Here is a 24,297-nt window from a genome sequence, read left to right as displayed (position 1 = left end):
TTCTGTGTTTTTCTGTCAATATGGGGTGTGTACAATAATGAGGGAAAAAAAAGAACTTAAATGATTTTAGCAAATGGCTGCAATATAACAAAGAGTGAAAAATGTAAGGGGGTCTGAATACTTTCCGTACCCACTGTACACACACACATATTTTTATTTTGCTCGATTAGTTTTACTCTTTCCTCTTGCCAGCATTTTTTGTTTTAAGCCACCGCCAGCATTTTTGATCATTTTCACAAAAATGTTATGACCCCTGGAATATTTTGCTGCATGAATATCTAAACATGCCAAATATCAAAGGAAATAACAGACCCTCGTGTATTCTTTTTTTTAATCAACACTTAAATATGGGTAAGTTTAAGAAAAACGCAGAGAAAATCACGTTTTTTTTTATGGGATTGATTGGATGGGATTCAGAAAGATGATCTAAACATAGATGGAATAAATTGAGTCCATCATCAAGTCAATGCTTGCAACCTCATCCAGTCCTGTAACTCATCCTGGGTCGACATTTCACTCAGTAACATTAGGTAGTTTTGATCAATATGCTGTTTAATTTTGATGATATATTTTACATATGATATGATATGAGATCGCTTGTTTCTGCTTCTTCGCATGTGTTTTGATCAGGAGATTCAGAATGATTTACTATTACTTATGATTAAAAAAAAATATTATTACTGTACTGTTTGTAAACTAGATTGGCACAATCATAAGAGATGAACCAGTGGAAAGTGATTTGCAAGCGAACACAAAGTGTCTCGGGTGAACACTACGTGAAACTTTTCTGAGAGAATGCAAAAGCATTGAAATGTTTTTTTCCCCATCTAATTTTTTTCTATCCCCATGTCCCTTTAGGGGCTCTGTAGAGCACTAGTAAAAGTGTGTATCTGGATCAGGGTGTTACAAAGGGACAGTCAGGCAGGCAAAGGAGCAGGCTGGGAAGAGGATCCACATGCAGCTAATTGGATGAAATCCACAAGAGGAACAAAACACAGGGAAACTAGGGTAAATCAAGAAACACAAGGCAGGAGAAAGTTATGGCATGATACAACTGACAAAACACAAGAGAGACACAAGGGTTATTTATACAGATGACAAAAGTTTAACAAGGTAATGAGAGGGAGTGGCTAATAGGAAACACCTGGGGAAAAATAATCAACTAGAAAGACTACAAACTGACTACAAAAATAACAAAGCAACCACTTCAACATAAAAGTCCAATGACAGACACAGAGCACATGTGACACAGGGTGATCCAATCCAATTTTGCATTGAAAAACCGGCACAAAAGAAAGATAGATTACCTGATCCTGGATAGCTGAACATGGAATTTCCAAATCCAGATTAAACTTTTTGAACAACTGGCCACAGGTGATCTTATAAAAGGACAGGCTGCTTAACATGTACTTTACATTGCATGTGTGCACATAAAGGTGGTGGAGAAAACTATTAGTACTGCAATTCATTTCAATGGCAGTTACAGTACTTGGCTAGATATTATATAACTTCTAAAAAATATATATATATATAAAATTAATTTCAGCTTTTATGATTCCTCCAAAAAATGGTAATGGCCAAAACATATTGTGAAATATTTGTGATAATGGCATATGCCACCAACAGGCAAACTGGACCACGCTAACCAACCAAACTTTGGCTAAATTTATAGTCAAGTCATCTTCATTTATATAGCGCTTTTAACAATGTAGATTGTTCCAAAGAGGCTTTACAGAGATACAAGGATAGTTTAAAGTAACAGAGATTGTTTTGGCTTTATTGCAGTTCTGATGGCGTGCACATGCGTATTACGAGTTCAGTCTATTGGTATGCGCGTTTGAATATGTGCGCAGGTTTGTAATTCCCTACAAACCAAGCCTTAAAAAACTACTTGTCTGGCCTTAACATTTTTTATACAGAATTTGATCACTTCAGGGTAGATACGCGAACCGAATTTTCCCGACAACGCTTTATCTGTAGAGTGGTAAATGGATTCTACATAAGGAGAAACTAGTTGGCACTTTAGCACCCCGCTATGACATCGGGTCCAGGCGCAGGTCCTTCACCAGATCTGGATACAGCCTGGATCCGGCAGGCTGCGGGAAAACCTCGGGATAAACAAAAACACTAAAATTAGCGTAGATGCCATTCTTCTTATGATGTAACGAGTACATCAGGATTTACGGGAAGTGTTCCCGGTTCCAGCTGACCTGATCTATGCAGCCTAACATTGAATTATAGAAGTCTATAATGTGTTATGTGTATGCTAGGTCAAAGAGATGTGTTTTTAGTCTAGTTTTGAACTGACAGAGTGTGTCTGCTTCCCAGACAATGGTGGGAAGACTGTTCCAAAGTTTTGGTGCTAAATAGGTGAAGGATCTACCGCCAGCAGTCGATTTTGATATTCTAGGGGCCCTATCTTGCACCCAGCGCAATTGACTTTGTACACAGACGCATGTATCATTCCTATTTTGCACCCATGCAAAACGGACTTTTCCCTCCACAGATGCACGTCGGTTAACTAAGAAATACACTTGCGCTCCCCGGGGCGGTTCAGCGCAAAGAGGAGGCGTGTTCCGGCGCAAACGTTCCCTCATGCTATTTTACAGGTTTAGAAAACAATTGCGCCACTGACCGAAAAAAAAAACAGTTTAAAGTCAGTGGCGCGTTGCGCATGTTATTCATATGCTATTTTAAGGGCGCACGCTTGGCCTTAATCAATGTAGCGTGTGCACAACGCGCATACAATTTGATTCTCTCATCTACACAATAAGCAGTTATTTTTGCAAATCATACATTATTACGATAGATAGATAGATAGACATTTTATTATAAAAGCATACATCTAGCTTACACATTTACCCAAATTATCATACGCCTGTTTAACCGAAGTTAATTTGGGTGTGTTTCTCCATCCCCAACGTCCCTGACGAGAACGTCAGTCTCCTCGGCCTTGAACCGCTCCTGTCGTGCGCCTGGCAAATCCGCCGTTATAATAGGAATCCGCTTTAGAACAAGTGCACCTGCTCTTAAAAGGAATGTGAGATGTCGCTCTGATTGGTTTATTTCACGTAACGCCCAAACCACACCTATGAATAATGAAGCTACTTCAGACCAACCCCTTTTAGATTTGCGCCAGGCGCAAGAGTCATTTATCCCGCCGGGAAAATAGCAACAGCGCCAAGACCCGCCCACAAAGTTACTTGCGCTTTGCGCTTTGACACTTGCGTTTCAGATCGTTAAAATAGGGCCCTAGGTATTATCAACTGCCCGGATTTTAAGGACTATAATGCGTTAAGAGCTCGCTCAAGTACTGTGGAGCTAAACCATTTAGTGCTTTGTAAGCAATCAGCAATATTTTAAAATGTATACAATGTTTAATAGGGAGCCAATACATTGTTGACAGAACAGGGCTAATATGGTCATACTTCCTGGTTCTGGTAAGAACTTGAGCTGCTGCGTTTTGGACCAGCTGTTTGTTTATTAAGCGTGCAGGGCAACCACCCAGTAGAGCATTACAATAATCTAGCCTTGATGTCATGAACTAATTGTTCCGCATTTGTCAATGAGAGCATATGGCGTAATTTAGATATATTTTTAAGATGGAAAAATGCGGTTTTACAGATACTAGACACGTGACTTTCAAATGAAAGATTGGTATCAAAGAGCACACCCAGGTTCCTAACCGACGACGAAGACTTAACAGAGCAGCCATCAAGTTTTAGACAGTATTCTAGGTGTGTATTCTAGACGTGAGGACGTTTTTTGTCCAATAATTAGAATCTGTTTTTTCAGAATTTAGTAGTAAGGAAATTACTAGTCATCTAATTTTGCATTCCGTTAATTTTGTGAATTGGTAGTTTTCGTTAGGTTGTGAAGAAATATAGAGCTGAGTATCATCAGCATAACAGTGAAAACTAATTCCATGCTTCCTAATGATATCTCCTAATGGTAGCATGTACAGAGTGAACAGCAGTGGTCCTAGTACTGAGCCTTGTGGTACGCCATACTGAACTTGTGATTGATAAGACATCTCTTCATTTACTGCTACAAACTGATAACGGTCAGATAAGTATGATTTAAACCATGCTAATGCAATTCCACTAATGCCAACATAATTTTCAAGTCTATTTAAAAGAATGTTGTGGTCAATAGTGTCAAATGCAGCACTAAGATCGAGTAACACCAATAGAGAGATACAACCACGATCGGATGATAAGAGCAAATCATTTGTGACTCTAATGAGAGCTGTCTCAGTACTATGGTACGGTCTAAATCCTGACTAAAAAATCCTCGCAGATATCATTTCTTTCTAAAAAGGAACATAGTTGTGAAGATACTGCCTTTTCTAGTATCTTTGACAGAAAGGGTAGATTCGAGATCGGCCTGTAATTGACTAATTTTGTAGGATCAAGTTGCGTTTTTTTAACAAGCGGTTTAATCATAGCCAGCTTGAAGGTTTTTGGTACGTATCCTAGAGACAAAGATGAATTAATGATAGTAAGAAGAGGATCTATGACCTCTGGAAGCATCTCTTTCAGTAGCTTAGTCGGTATACTGTAGGGTCTAACATACATATTGTCGGTTTAGATGATTTAATGAGTTTAGCGAATTCTTCCTCTCCTATAGCAATAAATTAATCAAATTTTTCCTTAGGGAGACTACAATGCACTCCCTGATGCGATACTGTAGTAGACGGTTGCATAGTTATAATTTTGTCCCTGATATTATCAATCTTATAAGTGAAGTTCATAAAGTCATTACTGCTGTGTTGCTTGAAAATTTCTGGGCTTGAAGCTTTCTTTTTCGTTAGTTTAGCCACTTTTTCAAATAAATACCTAGGGTTTTGTTTATTTTCTTCTAATAGGGTTGAAAAATAAGCAGATATAGCAGCTTTTAAGGCCTCTCTGTATGCAATCGAACTCTCTTTCCATGAAATATACGAAATACCTCTAGTTTTGTTTTCTTCATTAAATAAGACTGAAGAGCTTAGGCATTTTAGGGCACAAATGGGAGGAAATTTTCAAAGGTGCTGACCGAGGATGATTAGACTAAGCTGAGAGAAACAGGGAGGTTTCCAGTTCCCGCTCTTCCAGGAATTAATATAGAGCAGACAGCACCTGATCTTCACTAACCTTTTAGGGAAAATTGTAGTGTTCAGTGAAACTTAAAATGGCTTTACTACTTCCCTCCTAGAAAGGACACCATATGCCGGTAATCTTGGAAACCATTTAATTACACTGCTGTGCTATTGTTGTAATTTTCAGGTGTGGCTTTAATAAAAGTGTATGATGAAGGTGTAAACAACAAAAGCAGACTTTAATGCAAAAAAAGGGAACACTCAGGAGATCACACAGAGTAATAAGCAAACAACCACATAACTAAAGACGATACTGGACACTGAACAGAACAGACTTAAATACACAGAGGAGAACAGAGAGATCAGGGAGAACAGAAACAGGAGTGTGGAACTAACAAACAGTCAGAGAAACTAACTAGTAGGAACTAAGGCAGGTAAACCAGGAACAGACCACAGTGAAACAAAACCAAAACTTTACATTTACAAGTCTTAAAGGTACATTTAACGGTCAGAGAGAGGTGGAAAATGTTTTCCTTTATCTAGAGCCAGTGTAAAATGCATCATCAGCACGCTTTTGTCAGTACAATTTGTGTTGTTGTTGGCTAACAAAGCTATACAAAGAAAGCCTGGACACTTGTCTCTCTGCTGCTTGTTTTTGAAATTATGTGACAAAGTCATGTATGCAGGGTTCAATCTTTTCAGGGGAAGGATGGCACAGCATAACTGTAATGAAATCCACTGATGGGGAGCCAGAGTTGAGAACCCAAGTGTAGTTTTATTTACAAACGGTAAGCCAGATACACCGTCAGGGCAAACCGTTCTCTTTGCTTAACCGTTCTATTCCATGCTGATTCAGACAAGCCGGTCTGGATATGGTTTCATTTTCCACTGTGGCACTGATAATGGAGCTCTTTGGAATTTTATACAAATGCATTAGTTATTGCCTTCGTAACAGGAGAGTTTACAGACGATATGCGATATAAATAACGACCATGTCATGGAGGTTGATCAGATGTTTCTTTTCAAGCAAAATTCACTTTTATAAGGTGTTTGAACACCGATGTGTGTTGGCAATGTGTGTGAACAACCAGCCTATAATGGTAAAAATCTACTAACTATTTTTTATAATTCCCATGAATCAAAAGCAGTCTCTTCAAACAAGCTAATTCAGATTCCCCTCTACAATTACGTCATTGTTGGGAGGAGCCCCGCCCACAGCCGGTGACGATGCCCTACACAGCCCTGAGTGAGAATCACAGAGGCATTACAAGTGTTGTGTTTTGGGAGGTACCAATGCACATAAGAGTCTCCATAGACTCCCGCCATCTGAGTCATTGAGGACATTGTGGTTAAATTATTATTATTTTATTTTTTTTCAAAGGAAATGTCCCAAAGAAAATTGCTAAAGAAAAATTGCACAGATCCAGGCAAAGTATCTCACGTCATATGTTGTGAGTCCTTCAAAAAGCGCCCTTCTGAAAGAGCTTGTTTGTACAACTAATGTTGCTAAAGCTACCATTGTTTAAAGCTGCCTGTTTTCACTGATGCTGCCCTCATGTGCTATCAGAATTATATCAGAATACGAGTTTCCTAGTTAAAAACTGCACATGAACGCCATTTGAAGTCGCAGACCTAAATGCGATGTGCTACTGACAGTTTCTGATATTTTTAGAGCGTGAGATTGTCCCGTTTTTGTGTTGGCAGAATGCCGTGGCATGAGCTCTTGAAGCTCCACCCTGTTCTTGAAAGGGGGCCGGGAGCATCAGCTCATTTGCATTTAAAGGGCCACACACACAAAAAGGTCACCAACCGTGCTGAAAATTCTGGGCAGAGAATAGTTTGTAATTGTGCCGTGCCATACCAGGCTAAAGTGGAAATACAACTGGAACCATTCCTAACTGTTCTTAGAACCGTTCTGCCCAAAAGTGTAAAAGCAGCTTTAGCTACTCAAGAAACAATGGAAACAAGGGATATACATAAACAATGACTAATGATTAACAAGATATACCTAAAAGTAAACAAACAATGAACCAATCTGAAAAAAACACATGAAAACAAAGCAAACACATGCCAAGATCACATGAGGGGGGAAGGGAATCACATGACATGACAGGAAACTTGACTATGAGAACTTCAAAATAAAAGACATGAAAACGTGAACATGAACAAAATGAACAAGACGTGACAATAACCTGTACAAGCAGTTTTATTTTTAAAAATAGGAAAATCCAAGCAATCCAACACAAGGTGTATACAAAGCAAGGTGTAAAACCCTCAAAAATGAAGAAAAAAATAAAAAAATAAATTATATATATACTACTGGGAAACAGCATAAAGTTGACATCAATTCTGATTTTGGTCTGTAGCTCTGTACACAGAATATGCAGGACAACAAGCTGTCTGCATTACAACAAGCAATACAGCCATTATCCTAAGTCAGAGGTGGGCTACTCTTGCCCTTGAGATCCACTTACCTGCTGAGTTTAGCTCCAACCCTAATCAAACACACCTGAACAACCTAATCAAGATGTTGCAAGCAGGGCGGGCCAAGAGCCGTGAGAGAACGGCGCAAGGCCGGTGGCGATTGATAAGCATAACCTGCGCACCGGACCAGTCTCGTATCTCTCGCGGAGGAGCTTCTATGGAGCTAGACTAACATTAGTGTAGATGCCATTCTTCTTATGATGTAACGAGTACATCAGGTGTTATAGGTCAGTTCCGGCTGACCTAATCTCTGCAGCCTAATAGTCATTTAACTGATCTGAATAATAGAAACGTAATGTTCTATATGAATGCCAGGCAAAAGAGATGCGTTTTTAGTCTAGATTTAAACTGACAGGAGTGTGTCTGCTTCCCGGACAATGTTAGGAAGACTGTTCCAAAGTTTAGGTGCTAAATAGGAGAAGGATCTACCGCCAGCAGTCGATTTTGATTATCAACAGGCCAGAATTTTGAGATTGCAGTAGACGTGAAGGACTATAATGCATTAAGAGCTTGCTCAAGTACTGGGGAGCTAAACCATTTAGTGCTTTGTAAGTAGTCAGCAATATTTAAAAATGTATACGATGTTTAATAGGGAGCCAATGCAGTGTTGACAGAACAGGGCTAATATGGTCATACTCCCTGGTTCAAGAATGAACTGTAGCTGCTGCGTTTTAGACCATCTGGATTTTATTATGCATGCAGGGCAACCACCCAGTAGAGCATTACAATAATCTACCTTTGATGTCATGAACGCATGAACTAACTGTTCCGCATTTTTCATTGAAAGCATATGTTGTAATTTAGATATATTTTTTAAGATGGAAGAATGTGGTTTTTAGTCTAGATGGGATGTACCCAAAAAGTGAAAGTGAGGAGCATTTTTGGGTACAAGTCGGGAACCGGCCTACCTTACATATTTCAAGGGTGCTGAATCCAAAAAAACTGGTACCCAAGCGAAATTGTGAGTTTTTGACCTTCTAATTTGCATATCAAAATGGCCGCCAAATTGCCTATCTTGCTCAGTCGTTGGACCATTTTCCCCTAGTTCTTTTGTAAGTAGGCAATCAAGATGAGGAAATTAAGTTTCTAGATCGATAGTCAAGGGTCAGAGCAAAGATATAATGGAGGCTCACTGCCTTTTTTATGTATATATATATATATGCAAAATACCAACTTTTAAGGTGAAATTAAGCATTATTTGTGTCATTTTTTAAGGCCGACATACATATTCAATCAATATCACTCTTAAATGTTCCCAGTGTATATATGATATGTGATGTATTCCATATTACATAATAACTAAGAAAAACACCATTGCAAGTTGTCTGAGATTTCATTTTTTTATGCAAATTAAGCATTTGTTCTCTAAATTCTAAGATGGGAAAAACCCAGGTGAATAGGGAAAAATATTCAAAAAGAGACCACCATGAAACTTCCCAAGTTGAATATTTAGATCAGGACATAGCATGGTCAGTCCCATCTCTGAGGACCCTTTGCCTGAGGTGAATGTAACAGAAAAGAGGATCATAACAGTTTCACACGCTTTGGTAAATTTCCTCTTTTTTTTTTTTTTTTTTTTTTTTTTTGACAAACAATGTCAATATTCCTTAGTTATTGATTGAACTTGTTACCCTATTTATCCAAAATTATACTTTTTCAACCATAGTGGGTCAAAATTTAGGGCCATATGATTTCCGCGATCACGGAATTTAGTGCATCTATCCATCATAAAAGTGCATCTATCATCATAAAAGTGCATCTATCATCATAAAAGTACATCTGTCCATCATAAAAGTGCATCTATCCATCATAAAAGTGCATCTATCATCATAAAAGTGCATCTATCCATCATAAAAGTACATCTATCATCATAAGTGCATCTATCCATAAAAGTGCATCTATCCATCATAAAAGTGCATCTATCATCATAAAAAGTGCATCTATCATCATAAAAAGTGCATCTATCATCATAAGTGCATCTATCCATCATAAAAGTGCATCTATCCATCATAAAAGTGCATCCATCCATCATAAAAGTGTCACAATAACGAGTTCCAGATCCAAATGCAAGTTACTCAGTTTATTAGACAGAGAAGATACTCAGATCAGACAAGATGCAGGAGACTGATGAAACTTGACAGACGAAACCATAAAGGAATACTCAGGGTGCACTACAAGAGACTGGTCGATGTGAATTCCCGAACTGGTAATCCAGTGCCACATGGGACTCAGAGGAGAACGCGGGGAGCAGAACACAGCAGGCAGCTCAGACGAGGAAACTGGCAACAAGAACAAGACATAAGTGACGAACCGACACCCAGCATTACTCTCTCCAGCTAGATATAGGCAGTAACTAGCTGCAGCTGAAGTGACTGATTGGAGTGATGAGCTGGTCACTAGGCAACAAACAAGCAACACACATAGACCCCACACCTAACACACACACCAACAGATCCACAAAATGAACACAAGGATTTGTGAACCGTGACAAAAAGTGCATCTATCCATCATAAAAGTGCATCTATCCATCATAAAAGTGCATCCATCATCATAAAAGTGCATCCATCCATCATAAAAGTGCAAAGTGCATCTATCCATCATAAAAGTGCATCTATCATCATAAAAGTGCATCTATCCATCATAAAAGTGCATCCACAGATGGATAGATGCACTTTTATGATGATAGATGCACTTTTATGATGGATAGATGCACTTATGATGATCGATGCACTTTTATGATGGATAGATGCACTTTTATGATGATAGATGCATATGATGGATGGATGCACTTTTATGATGATAGATGCACTTTTATGATGATAGATGCACTTTTATGATGATAGATGCACTTTTATGATGGATAGATGCACTTTTATGATGGATAGATGCATATGATGGATGGATGCACTTTTATGATGGATAGATGCACTTTTATGATGGATAGATGCACTTATGGTGATATATGCACTTTTATGATGATGGATGCATTTTTAAAATGATGGATGCACTTTTATGATGGATAGATGCACTTATGATGATAGATGCACTTTTATGATGATAGATGCACTTTTATGATGGATAGATGCACTTTTATGATGATAGATGCACTTTTATGATGGATAGATGCACTTATGATGATAGATGCACTTTTATGATGATAGATGCACTTTTATGATGGATAGATGCACTTTTATGATGATAGATGCACTTTTATGATGGATAGATGCACTAGATTCCGTGATCGCGGAAATCATATGGCCCTAAATTTTGACCCACTATGGTTGAAAAAGTATCATTTTGGATAAATAGGGTAACAAGTTCAATCAATAACTAAGGAATATTGACATTGTTTGTCTAAAAATGTTTTAAAAACAGGAAATTTACCAAAGCGTGTGAACTGTTATGATCCTCTTTTCTGTTACATTCACCTCAGGCAAAGGGTCCTCAGAGATGGGACTGACCATGCTATGTCCTGATCTAAATATTCAACTTGGGAAGTTTCATAGTGGTCTCTTTTTGAATATTTTTCCCTATTCACCTGGTTTTTTTTACCGTCTTAGAATTTAGAGAACAAATGCTTAATTTGCATAAAAAAATGAAATCTCAGACAACTTGCAATGGTGTTTTTCTTAGTTATTATGTAATATGGAATACATCACATATCATATATATACTGGGAACATTTAAGAGTGAAAAAAATGACACAAATAATGCTTAATTTCACCTTAAAAGTTGCATATATATATATATACATAAAAAAGGCAGTGAGCCTCCATTATATCTTTGCTCTGACCCTTGACTATCGATCTAGAAACTTAATTTCCTCATCTTGATTGCCTACTTACAAAAAAACTAGGGGAAAATGGTCCAATGACTGAGCAAGACAGGCAATTTGGTGGCCATTTTGATATGCAAATTAGAAGGTAAAAAACTAAAAATTTCACTTGGGTACCAGTTTTTTTGGACTCAGCACCCTTGAAATATGTAAGGTAGTCCGGTTCCCGACTTGTACCCGTAAATGCTCCTCACTTCTTATAGAAGGCCATTTTTCTCTATTTACAGATGCTAGAAACATGGCTTTCAAATGAAAGATTGGTATCAAAGAGCACACCCAGGTTCCTAACCAACGGCGAAGACTTGACAGAGCAGTCATCAATTGTTAGACAGTATTCTGGGTTAAAGTTGTCATGAAATCAAAATTGACCCTATTTACTTTGTTAGAGCATATTACTAGTCTTGTGGTGAACAATTAATCTGTGCAAGTTAATACACAGAAAAAAATGGTTTGTTGTGGTAATCTTTAATCAAAATCGGAAAAGTTACTTCCAGTCTGGAATGGCGTTCCTTCTCTGATGATGTCAGTTTGACGGCTTGGGTTGAAAACGCTTAACCACTCCCCTCAAACCGTTAGTCTGCTATGAGTGAAAGATGGAGAGGAGGTGCGCATAAGTAAAACCCCGCCCTCCATTCAATATTCCGTTTCTCTTGGAAATATGTCACAACACTGGAGAAAAGTTGTTTGCAACTTCCGGTTCACAGGGACTTTAATACGTGCAGAGGTTTTTTGCCCAATAATTAGAAACTCTGTTTTTTCTGAATTAAGTAGTAGGAAATTACTAGTCATTCCGCTATGCATTCCGTTAATTTTGTGAATTGGTGCGTTTCGTCAGGGCGCGGAGAAATATAGAGCTTTTGTGAGGTTGTGAGGATACCGCCTTTTCTATTAATTTTGACAAAAAAGGTAAATTCGAGATCCGCCTGTAATTGACTCATTCTGTAGGATCAACTTTTCGGTACATATCCTAGTGACAGATTTGAATTGATATTAAGACCTATGATATCTATGACCTCTGGAAGCATCTCTATCAATAGCTTAGTCGGTAAAGGGTCAAACATGTTGTTGATTTGATTTAATGAATTTAGACAATTCTTCCTCTCCTATAGCAAAGAATTAATGCAATTTTTCCTCAGGGAGACTACAATTCACTGTCTGATGCGATACTGTAATAAATGGTTGCATAGTTATAATTTTCTCTCTAATATTATCTTGTAAGTAAAGAAGTTCATAAAGTCATAACTTCTGTGCTGTTTGTAAACGTCCAGTGTTGAAGCTTTATTTATTTTTGTTAATTTAGCCACAGACTTGTTCCCGGTGCGTGTTGGACTCCGGCAGGGCTGCCCTTTGTCGCCGGTTCTGTTCATAATTTTTATGGACAGAATTTCGAGGCGCAGCCAAGGGGCCGGAGGGTGTCAGGTTTGGTGACAACACGATTTCGTCTCTGCTATTTGCAGATGATGTTGTCGTGTTGGCCTCATCAAACCAGGACCTTCAGCATGCACTGGGATGGTTTGCAGCCGAGTGTGAAGCGGCTGGGATGAGAATCAGCACCTCCAAATCCGAGGCCATGGTCCTCAGTCGGAAAAGGGTGGCTTGCCCACTTCAGGTTGGTGGAGAGTTCCTGCCTCAAATGGAGGAGTTTAAGTATCTTGGGGTTTTGTTCACAAGTGAGGGAAGGATGGAACGGGAGATTGACAGACGGATCGATGCAGCTTCTGCAGTAATGCGGTCGATGTACCGGTCTGTCATGGTAAAGAAAGAGCTGAGCCGCAAGGCGAAGCTCTCGATTTACCGGTCAATCTACGTTCCTACTCTCACCTATGGTCATGAGCTTTGGGTCATGACCGAAAGGACAAGATCCCGGATACAGGCGGCTGAAATGAGCTTTCTCCGCAGGGTGGCTGGGCAATCCCTTAGAGATAGGGTGAGAAGCTTGGTCACTCGGGAGGAGCTCAGAGTAGAGCCGCTGCTCCTCCACATCGAGAGGGGTCAGCTGAGGTGACTCGGGCATCTTTTCCGGATGCCTCCTGGACGCCTTCCCGGGAAGGTGTTCCGGGCGCATCCCACTGGGAGGAGACCCCGGGGAAGACCTAGGACGCAGCTGGAGAGACTAAAAACTTCTCTACCGGCTGGCCTGGGAACGCCTCGGTGTTGTAAGGGTGGATTCCTGCAGTGGTTCAAGCTGCAAGAACTGCCGAATGACTAAAGAAACGTTATTGGCAAGATGGTAGAAAACTGCACATTTCTAGTCTTTAACCACCCACTGCCACTTATACCAACGACGGAAATAAGTGCAGTTACAATAGCTTAATATTTGTGGGAGAGCGTTGCTATAGATAGTGACAATATTGTATTGCAATATGTAGCACTTCAAAGTCAATATCAAATCAAAACTAGTTAGCACATTAGTTGCAATTGAAAAGGTTTAATGACAAAATATGGTTATGGTTACACTTAAAATAGTTACAAAATATATATATGAGATGATTATAACTAATTGTACCCAGCATATATGAAAAATGTTACCTGAGAGAGAGAGAGAGAGAGAGAGAGAGAGAGAGAGAGAGAGAGAGAGAGCGAGAGAGAGAGAGAGAGAGAGAGAGAGAGAGAGAGAGAGAGACAAAGAAAAGAAGAGCCCCCAAGAAAGGGACCCAGAGAAGAAGATAGCCAGAGCATCAAAGAGCCAGAGCAACAGTTTCAATCTTGTTTTATCCTTTCCTTGACCATGTGACTAAAACCCAAATGTGAGACATTCAAACTGACCAATCAGATAATTACACTTCCACCACTGTACTAAAGGTGTGACAATTCATCGACCCCCCAAAGTACAAACATTTGGCCTGCATGCCTAGATCACTATCAGCCCCTCTGTGCCTTAGGAACTCCAAATGGTCATTGTCTCTGAAAGAGGGGGTAGAAAAACAGTCAAGGACCATCCATTAGCCCAACGACGGAATCCAACGGCCTGGCGAAGGTTTAAAGAGTGTATGTCTTTTCAGCGCTCCAGTGATGTTCACTTAATTTATTGGAACTTAGTTTTAGTATTACTTTAGCTCTATGCGTAATCTGACTCCAATTTCAAATGATAATCAAATTTAGATCGTATTTCTGATTAGAAAATAATCATAAATATTGAATTAATTTAGATCTTTGATTATTCTGATTATCCCATACTTTCGTTCATCACGGACCTAGTGTCGCTTTGAGACGTCACGTCGCGACTGCGCGCTCACGATCACAAACTAGCCAGTCCTGAAATAGTCAGAGGGTGCAGTGCAAATATTTTACCCAATGCAGCCGCTCACTGCAGACCCATAGGTGTAATTTTTTATAATATTTGCAGCGTACAACATGCTAAGTCAGGGAATAGTCAGAAATCAGGAGGTCTTCCTAAGATGTGCCCCATGGTCCATTCAAAGTGCCTCCAGTTTGATCTATTCTGGACAAAATTTGCGGAAACACCAGACTACACATTAATCTACTGGAAATAATGATTTCAAAAGAATGCAGAATAAATCAAGATGTAACATTTATTTGTCAGGTAAAAATATCTCATGCCAATTACAGAAGTAAATTATTAAAAGCCAATTCAAAAAATATATGACATCATTTACTCAAAGATGACTCTAAAAGTAAGTAATGTTTTCCTGACAAAGACACACAGTAATGTGTCAGGGTTTTCCAACAGGAAAATACTGACATGTATTACTGTGCGGGGGATTCTCCTGGTAAAAGATTCCCAAAGTCTGCTCTGTCACCTCGCCTTAAGTACCAGACCAGAACAAAAGGGGTTATACAAATGTTGTTTAGAGTTGTTTGGGCCAATCCATGTACCCCAGGGGGGTAGCACCTGGTTTCAGGAGAGGAGAAACCAGAGCCAGAGAGGAGAAACAGGATTCTCCTAAGTTCTCAATCTTTCTCATTAAACCAATGACTGCAATGAAATTAAGACCATTTTACCAATCGCACTGCGACACTTAAAATGATACCAAACATGAAAAGGAAAAACAACATATTCACAAGATACACCATATGTGTTATATAGACATTCTTAATGAACTTTCAGTGCCTTGAGGAGGGAGAGGGGGGATGAGTTGAAGTCAAACAAGGGGACAAGGAGATAAGTTTGGGCAGGACAAGGTTCTGTGCTCTGTCTTTGCTATCTGCTGTCCAGGGTGCATTTTTTGGCTTTATTGCAGGGTGCGTTTTGTTTTAGCAGGAAAATCAGTTCTTACAGTGTCCCCCCGGAAGAGCTAGAGGAAGTGTCTAGGGAGAGGGAAGTCTGGGGATCTCTGCTTAGACTGCTGCCCCCGCGACCCGGCCCCGGATAAGCGGAAGAAGATGGATGGGTGAATGGATGGATGGAATTTAGCCACTGTTTCAAATTAATAGGGTTGTGTTTGTTTTCTTGTGTTGAAAAATAAGCAGATCTAGCAGTTTTTAAGGCCTTTTCTCTGATTTTGAAAACTCTTCGCGATCGACTTAAAATGCTTCCAAGATCGACGGGTTGGTGACTCCTGCTCTAGGCTATAAGGATTCCTAAAATACTACACCTTCAATATCAATATCAAATACAACCCCATAAACATTTACAAATGTTCACAATTGTAAAATTGGACAGTTCACTGGATCACATTCAAAAATAACTCATCGGGATTGAACAAAATGTGTAAACAAACAGTTCAGAAGAAAACAGTTCAATTAAATCAGTTCAAAAGACTCGTTTGAACTGTTCAGTCCAAAAGGTTGAGTTCAAAAAGTTCAGTTCAAGTTCGTTTGGAATATTTGATTCAAAAGATTCGATTCAAAAGATTTGATTCACTGATTCAGTTCGGAGAATCCAAAGTTCCTTAGAATCGTGGAAAAATGATTCTACAGTTCCAAAGAAATCGGTTTGCGCAGGAAAACAAAATACTCTGAGCAGTCTTTCAAAAACAAAGCTCAGTCCCGTGTAACCCAGGTCATACATCCTGAATAGGATTTCTTAGTTATTGATTTAATTTAATAAGTAATTTTCTCCTATCTACATATTGGTTCTCCCAGTCAAATCTCGCGATGTTTTGTCATACTTTCGCGAGAGTCTCTGCGTCCAATCACGTGACTGCGTGAGGTCACGTGACCTGCCGCGGTTTACAGGAAGTAAAGTGCGCCGAGGTAGGGAGCATGGCAGACGCAGTGGGACGCCGATGTGGGTAGAGCTGCAGGTCAGTTAGGGTGGTTCTGATGTTTTCTGTTATGTGATCCTACTTGGCATTTATTGATTGTGTGTGTGTTACGATCTCAGGAGCCGTTTACTGTGATCTAAGCTGTAGTAAACGAGTGTATGTGAGGAGTGTGATCTATGGAATTGGTGAGTGTTGTGAATTGTTACTGTTCGTCTAGCTGCTATCTCAGTGGTATTAGATCTGTGTTTTACTCATTCATCGACATTATACACTTATAAGGAAATCTATCTGTGCCAAAATTAATATGTTATACTTTGTGGCACTAAGCACTTTATATTTGACCTGGAATATGATTATATTTCTTTCTTTTGTACTGTTTGTATTTTGTTGAAACATTCAGATTAGTTTTTGTTTAATGTTTATTAGGACTTTGGATGTGATTTATGGTTTATATTGTATATTTTTATACTTTTTTTGGGAACTTGTATATTTAATTTGTTATAGTACAAATAGTGCTATTTAATTGAATGTGTGCACGTTGAATTGTTTTTGTATTAATTGATTTTTGTTTATTTATTTGAAACAATGGCTTTGTGTTAACCAGGCCAGGTGATTTTGATGGCGAGCTAACCAAAGGAGCAGGCCTCAAGCCTGTGAGCCCATATAGAGACTGTTTTTACACAGTCTGAAGACTGAGCTACTCCTGCTAGGCCGGTAGGGGGCTCCTTGCAGCCCATGAACTTATTTCCCCACACCGCTCCTACTCATTGCCCACTGCAGCACACCTCATCCTTTTCACAGATTATTTCACTGTAAACCCTCTGGACCCTGATATCAATACCCAGTGTGGGTTTAATGAACTATGGGTGGGTGGGGATATTGTACTAATGGACTGATGATGACTTAAACTATGAACTGATATTGGTCGTAGTTATTAGATGATTGCCTGATCATGTTGACATTGTGACGTACATTAATTTATTGTCTTTCTGCGCATTTGTTTATGAATGGCCATTCAAATTTAATGTTTCATTGTTTGTTTGTTGAAAATATATGTATTATATCCTATATGGTTTTTGATCTCAATTTGTCAACTCTCTCCCAGAGTCGTTTATTAGAATCTTCTGATCGATTAACCTGCTATATGAAGTTTTATAATTTTCTCAAATATTATTAGCACACATATGGTACAGTAATTTGGCGAGCCAGCCAGGAGAGAGTTGTACAGAGCTGTATAATTTTGTTAATTTGCATATTGTTTTCTTTGATTTTCAGGTTTTTTTTCCTTTATGGAAATGGACATTTTGGCACAGTATGAGATTAAGATACCTAACTCGGTGTTGGTTAAATATGTAATGAATGCGGACACTGACAAAGAAGTTGTTGATTTTTTGGAACAGTATGGCGCTGTATCCAAATTTGAAGTTGTCCAAGAACCCGATAGTGTTTTTCATAATTGTATGATTGTTGAGTTTGAGTCAGGAAATACATTGGTTGGGTTGTACAAAATCTTACCGTATGTATATATTTGTCAAACTGGAAAAGTGACATATGAGATCGAAGAGCTGTCACTCGCTTGTTCGAATTTGGAGACTGAAGCTAAAACGCAAAGTTATCTTAGCGACTTGAAGAATGTAGCTAAACTTACAGGTCAGAATTACACCGATGTTCTTAAAAGTGTGATGTCTCTGCTGGGGCAGTCTTTCAGCCAGCTCGAGCCGGGACTCTCACAACTGAAGACTCCTGATGGTGCTGTTGTGACACCTGGAGCAGATGTTCCAGAGCCAGTCCCTGAGGGGAAACAACAACGAGTCTGCCTCGATTCAGCTGCCACGTATACGCCACAACCTTCAAGGCCAGCCATGCCGGACATTAATCCACCACAGGTACAACGTTATGTGGTTGAGCACATTATGAAAAGTGATGACACTGCAATGCATGCTTCCTCTCAAAGACTCAGGACATTTTCTGGACGAATTCCAAGACCACAACATGAGATTGATTATGAAACTTGGTGCTCTGGCGTTACACTTCTGTTGAAAGATCCCGCTGTTTCAGATCTGCAGCGTACCAGGAAGATATTGGACAGTTTGTTACCTCCAGCGGCAGATATGGTGAAACATCTTCGACCAGAAACGGCCCCTTCAAGCTATCTCCAAATCCTTGACTCTGCTTATGGAACTGTCCAAGATGGAGATGAACTCTATGCTAAGTTTATGGAGATGTTTCAGGATGCCGGTGAAAAGCCCTCAGGTTATTTACAGCGCTTGCAAATGGCACTGAACCTGGCTGTAAAGAGAGACGGAGTTTTACCAAAAGATGTTAATAAACACCTGTTAAATCAATTCTGTCGTGGCTGTTGGGACAATGCGCTTATTTCTGATCTCCGGCTGAAACAGCGTAAGTCTGATCCACCAACCTTCGCTGAGTTTCTGCTATTGCTCAGAACAGAGGAAGATCGGGAGATTGCTAAGGCCCAGCGCATGAAGCAACATCTTGGCGCCAGTAAGCCTCGAGCAAGCGCACATGCTCAATATGCCTATGTAGCAGAAGAGAAAAGTATTGATCGTCTAACTACTATCACCCAACAGCTTACACAACAGTTAGCAGACATACAAAAACAGCTGTATGCCCTCACAGCTGCCCAGTTTGGCCAAAAGCAATCTGGGTCTGAGAAATTAAACCGCATCAGCAAGTCCACTCAGCCCTTAACCAGTCGACCTGTGCCACAGCTCTCTCATCGGGGTGCATCCTTAGGCCCTAAGCCAGGTTATTGTTATAATTGCGGTGAAGATGGTCATATAAAACCAAATTGTGACAATCCGTCTAATTCTTCACTTGTTGCAGCTAAAAAGAAACAGTTCAGTGACAAGCAGAAAAAGTGGCAAAAAGCAAACCTTCACAGTGACCCGTCGTTAAACTAGATCGGGTTCTCGTTGAGGGACGAACGGGAACTGTAGAGAACAGACAAAGTTCCACCACACAGCCACCGATAAGATGCACCAATTTGTCACATGCAGCCCCTGCTAAGACAAGCCAATTGCCACATGGGTTGATTGGGTCAAGATGTACAGGTCAAGTAGAAATCGCTGGTCAAAATTTCCAATGCTTACTAGACACTGGGTCACAAGTTACAACAATCCCCGTCTCACTGTACAATCAACACTTCTCACATCTTCCTGTGAAGTCATTGGATGATTTGTTGCAAGTAGAGGGAGCTGGAGGCCAAGTTGTCCCATATGTGGGCTACATAGAAGTGACTATTACTTTTCCTAAAGAGTTCATTGGTACTGATATGGATGTGTGTACCTTGGCACTTGTGGTTCCAGATGCTCAAAGTGGGTTCCAGTATCACGTGCTCATTGGAATGAACACCCTCGAGTCACTGTATAACAAGCATTTGAAGAGTGACAGTGTTAACTTTAAACTTATCAAGCATGGCTACAGAGCCGTTCTTCAGTTGCTCCAGTTACGACACCAGCAGGCCCAAGGTTTAAGTGAAGGTGTTGTAAGATTGGCCAGTAAGTCACCTGTCAGTGTTCCAGCCGGCCATACTTTGGTTGTCGAAGGTTTTGTTAACACCAGCATACTATTAGCTGGTTACTGGGCACTAGTAGAGCAGCCAGCTACTCCCTTGCCTGGGGCTTTATGTGTGCAAAGTTGTCTTGTGTCCTTGCCAAACCAAGTACCCTATAAGGTCCCAGTGCTTGGCTTCAACATCTGCAGACATACGTGGCCAGAAAAACCGAGATCGAACCAGGTCAAGTGTTCTCTCCACGCCCATGTGACCCATATCATTATGGAGGCTACTTAGAACCACAGAGCGTAATGCTTCTGGCAACACAAGCTGGAAAGACACATGTTCATCATCCTGCCGTCTTCTGTACAGGACATCATCTTGGAGCTCAAGACGATTCCATTCACGCAACAGAAGCGGAAGATCTGGAAGTTCAGCTCTGACAGTAGAGGGAACTTTTTCACCAGTTTCGAGTTGGTGAATGACTTCTCTCAACACAGGGTCTAATCTCTGCTTCTCCTTAAGATCTAAAAGAGACAACGATGGAACCACAGGTAACCCCTGGGACTCACTGGAATAGGAGTCAGGAATGACGGTAGCCGACATGCTCATAGTTTCTACCAGGGTGATGCTGCTCACAGCTGAATCATCAATGCTTCGAGTTCTTAAGAGAGCACTGTGGCAAATGGCTGCTACCACATCTGATGCAAGTTTAACAGAGACATTGCCTTCCCCATCCACATGATCCCTGGTAAACTGCTGCACCATATCCCACTCCGTCTTGACGCAAGTATCAGATGACTGAAGATGTGGCCTTCTGGAGAGGGCATCCGCATCTCTGTTTTGGCTACCAGCACGATACTGCAGTTTAAAGTCATAAGTGGACAATGCAGCAAGCCATCGGTGACTAGCAGCATCTAACTTGGCGGATGTCAAGATGTATGTCAGTGGGTTGTTATCTGTAATGACAATGAAGCTGGCACCATAGAGATAGTCATGAAATTTCTCAGTTACACTCCATTTCAAAGCCAAAAATTCGAGTTTATGAGCTGGATACCTCGCTTCACTGGAGGACAACCCACGGCTTGCATAAGCTATAACACGAAGCTTCCCCTCTTGCTCCTGATATAGCGCAGCTCCGAGGCCGATGGTGCTGGCATCTGTATGCAAGATGTATGGTTGGCTGGGATTAGCAAATCCGAGCACCGGGGCGGTTGTCAACTTGTCAATTAAGGTGTCGAAAGCAGTTTGACATTGAGCTGTCCACCTCTCATTGAAGGGTTGTTTTGCTGATTTTGCATCCGGGCTCTTAACAGTAGCAGGATGTTTGCGACTACGACGAGCAGGGATGTAACCTTTCGTCAAATCATTCAAAGGCTTGGCCAGGGCAGCATAGCCATTTATGAATCTGCGGTAATAACCCGCAAATCCAAGAAACGAGCGCAGTTCTTTCAATGTTCGAGGAACTGGCCAGGATTTTAAAGCACTTACTTTCTCCGGATCCGTTTCTACTCCGTGTTCAGAGACCACATGGCCAAGATAACGCACCGAAGATTGGAAAAACTTACACTTCTCCGGCGACAATTTCAGTCCATAGTCTCGAAGTCGATGGAGCACTCTCAGTAGACGACTCTCATGCTCTTCTAGGGAATTAGAGAAGACAATAAGATCATCCAGAAAGACTAGAACCTCTTTCAAATGTAAATCACCCATGCATTTCTCCATAAGGCGCTGAAAGGTACTTGGTGCATTTGTCACGCCTTGAGGCATCCTATTAAACTCCCAAAACCCAAGAGGAGTAACAAATGCAGTTTTGGCCTTATCATCTTCTTCCATGTCGATCTGATAATATCCGGACTTTAGATCAAGTACACTAAACCAACACGAACCAGTGAGTGCAGAGAATGATTCTTCTAAATTTGGTAACGCATAAGCGTCTTTTATCGTTTGCATGTTCAATTTACGATAATCGATGCAAAGGCGAATATCACCATTCTTCTTCCGGACGACTACAATCGGTGAAGAAAATGGGGACTCCGATTCTCTTATTACTCCTGTCTCTAATAAATCCCGCAAATGATTGCGGACTGCTTCAATATCATTTGGATGGATAGGACGCGCACGGTGTTTGAATGAAGTCTCATCATGAAGACGGATATGATGCTTTACTCGATCCGTACGGCCAAAATCCAAATCATGTTGAGAAAACACTTCCGGCATATCTCGGAGTTTGGTGATGACCCTCTCCCTCCAATCCGTAGGGATGGGAGAATCACCAAAGTCAAAATGTAAATCTACATTGTCTGCATTCTTTGAACGGTCGAATATGACATTGTGGGAGAGTATCTGTGGAACTATTGCAACTTCAGCAATAATACTAAGTGATGGAAGTGTTACAGATTGTTCCGATTCATTTGAAATGGTTGAGTGTTGTGAATTGTTACTGTTCGTCTAGCTGCTATCTCAGTGGTATTAGATCTGTGTTTTACTCATTCATCGACATTATACACTTATAAGGAAATCTATCTGTGCCAAAATTAATATGTTATACTTTGTGGCACTAAGCACTTTATATTTGACCTGGAATATGATTATATTTCTTTCTTTTGTACTGTTTGTATTTTGTTGAAACATTCAGATTAGTTTTTGTTTAATGTTTATTAGGACTTTGGATGTGATTTATGGTTTATATTGTATATTTTTATACTTTTTTTGGGAACTTGTATATTTAATTTGTTATAGTACAAATAGTGCTATTTAATTGAATGTGTGCACGTTGAATTGTTTTTGTATTAATTGATTTTTGTTTATTTATTTGAAACAATGGCTTTGTGTTAACCAGGCCAGGTGATTTTGATGGCGAGCTAACCAAAGGAGCAGGCCTCAAGCCTGTGAGCCCATATAGAGACTGTTTTTACACAGTCTGAAGACTGAGCTACTCCTGCTAGGCCGGTAGGGGGCTCCTTGCAGCCCATGAACTTATTTCCCCACACCGCTCCTACTCATTGCCCACTGCAGCACACCTCATCCTTTTCACAGATTATTTCACTGTAAACCCTCTGGACCCTGATATCAATACCCAGTGTGGGTTTAATGAACTATGGGTGGGTGGGGATATTGTACTAATGGACTGATGATGACTTAAACTATGAACTGATATTGGTCGTAGTTATTAGATGATTGCCTGATCATGTTGACATTGTGACGTACATTAATTTATTGTCTTTCTGCGCATTTGTTTATGAATGGCCATTCAAATTTAATGTTTCATTGTTTGTTTGTTGAAAATATATGTATTATATCCTATATGGTTTTTGATCTCAATTTGTCAACTCTCTCCCAGAGTCGTTTATTAGAATCTTCTGATCGATTAACCTGCTATATGAAAAAATATGATATGAAAAGTTTTTTGAAAAAAATATGAAAAGTTTTTTGAAAAAAAAAACTAACAGGCACTCAGAAGTTTCCTACCCAAATCCACAGATGTTGGTGTGAACTCAAATCTTGCATCAATCAATGTTCATCTCGCTGGGAAGGCTCGCCGTCTTAGATCGTAACGCTGAAATGAACGCAGTTCCAGCGTAGGACAAAAACCTGACCTGCATGTGCAACAGGCAGCATTTAGTTCACATCACACGTTAAATTCACAGCTTTTAGTTTAACAACAGTAAATAGTATCACTTGTTATCCTGTTCAACATATAACAGCTACATTTCCATCGAAATTCGACAGCTTAGATGACATTATGCAACCTCAACAACATAAAATCACTCGTTCAATATGATCAACAACAAAATATGAACATTACAAACTCATATACACATATTTTAACCATTACATCACTTTTTGCTCGTTAAACATCAGATCTTATCAGCACTTCATACTAACAAATAAATACGTTTTCACTCTCTCAATTTAACACATCAGTAGGCTACACAATTAATCACATTTATGAAAGTTTACACATTTCAAAATGTGTACTCACCAAATCCAAAGAAAATCAACCATATAAATGTCTCTTTTTCAATCCTTTCTGACGGGCTTAACTTTTACATAAAGTTATGCTGCTGCTCGTCTCACAGTCACGCAGAGAAAAGAAAATGGTTCCCTCCATACAGCAACTAACATGGTGGGGCGGGACTTCGACAAACATCACGTAATTGGACAATAAAATGTCAATCATCACACTGATGCATTTCTTTTTGGTTTTATA

The 24,297-nt window shown here is 39.9% G+C and overlaps 1 long non-coding RNA gene across 1 annotated transcript; it reads left to right on the top strand.

Moving 5' to 3' along the window:
* Positions 1 to 16,394: 16,394 nt before the first annotated feature.
* On the top strand, positions 16,395 to 17,635 carry LOC311305324. Its single transcript, XR_014629992.1, has 3 exons — positions 16,395 to 16,606; positions 16,687 to 16,752; positions 17,172 to 17,635. It is a non-coding gene; the product is annotated as an uncharacterized lncRNA (long non-coding RNA).
* The last annotated feature ends 6,662 nt before the right edge of the window (positions 17,636 to 24,297 follow it).

Source organism: Rutilus rutilus (genome assembly GCF_951802725.1).
Source record: "Rutilus rutilus genome assembly, chromosome: 15".
NCBI lineage: Eukaryota > Metazoa > Chordata > Actinopteri > Cypriniformes > Leuciscidae > Rutilus > Rutilus rutilus.
This window is presented reverse-complemented; position numbering and strand designations above follow the sequence as displayed.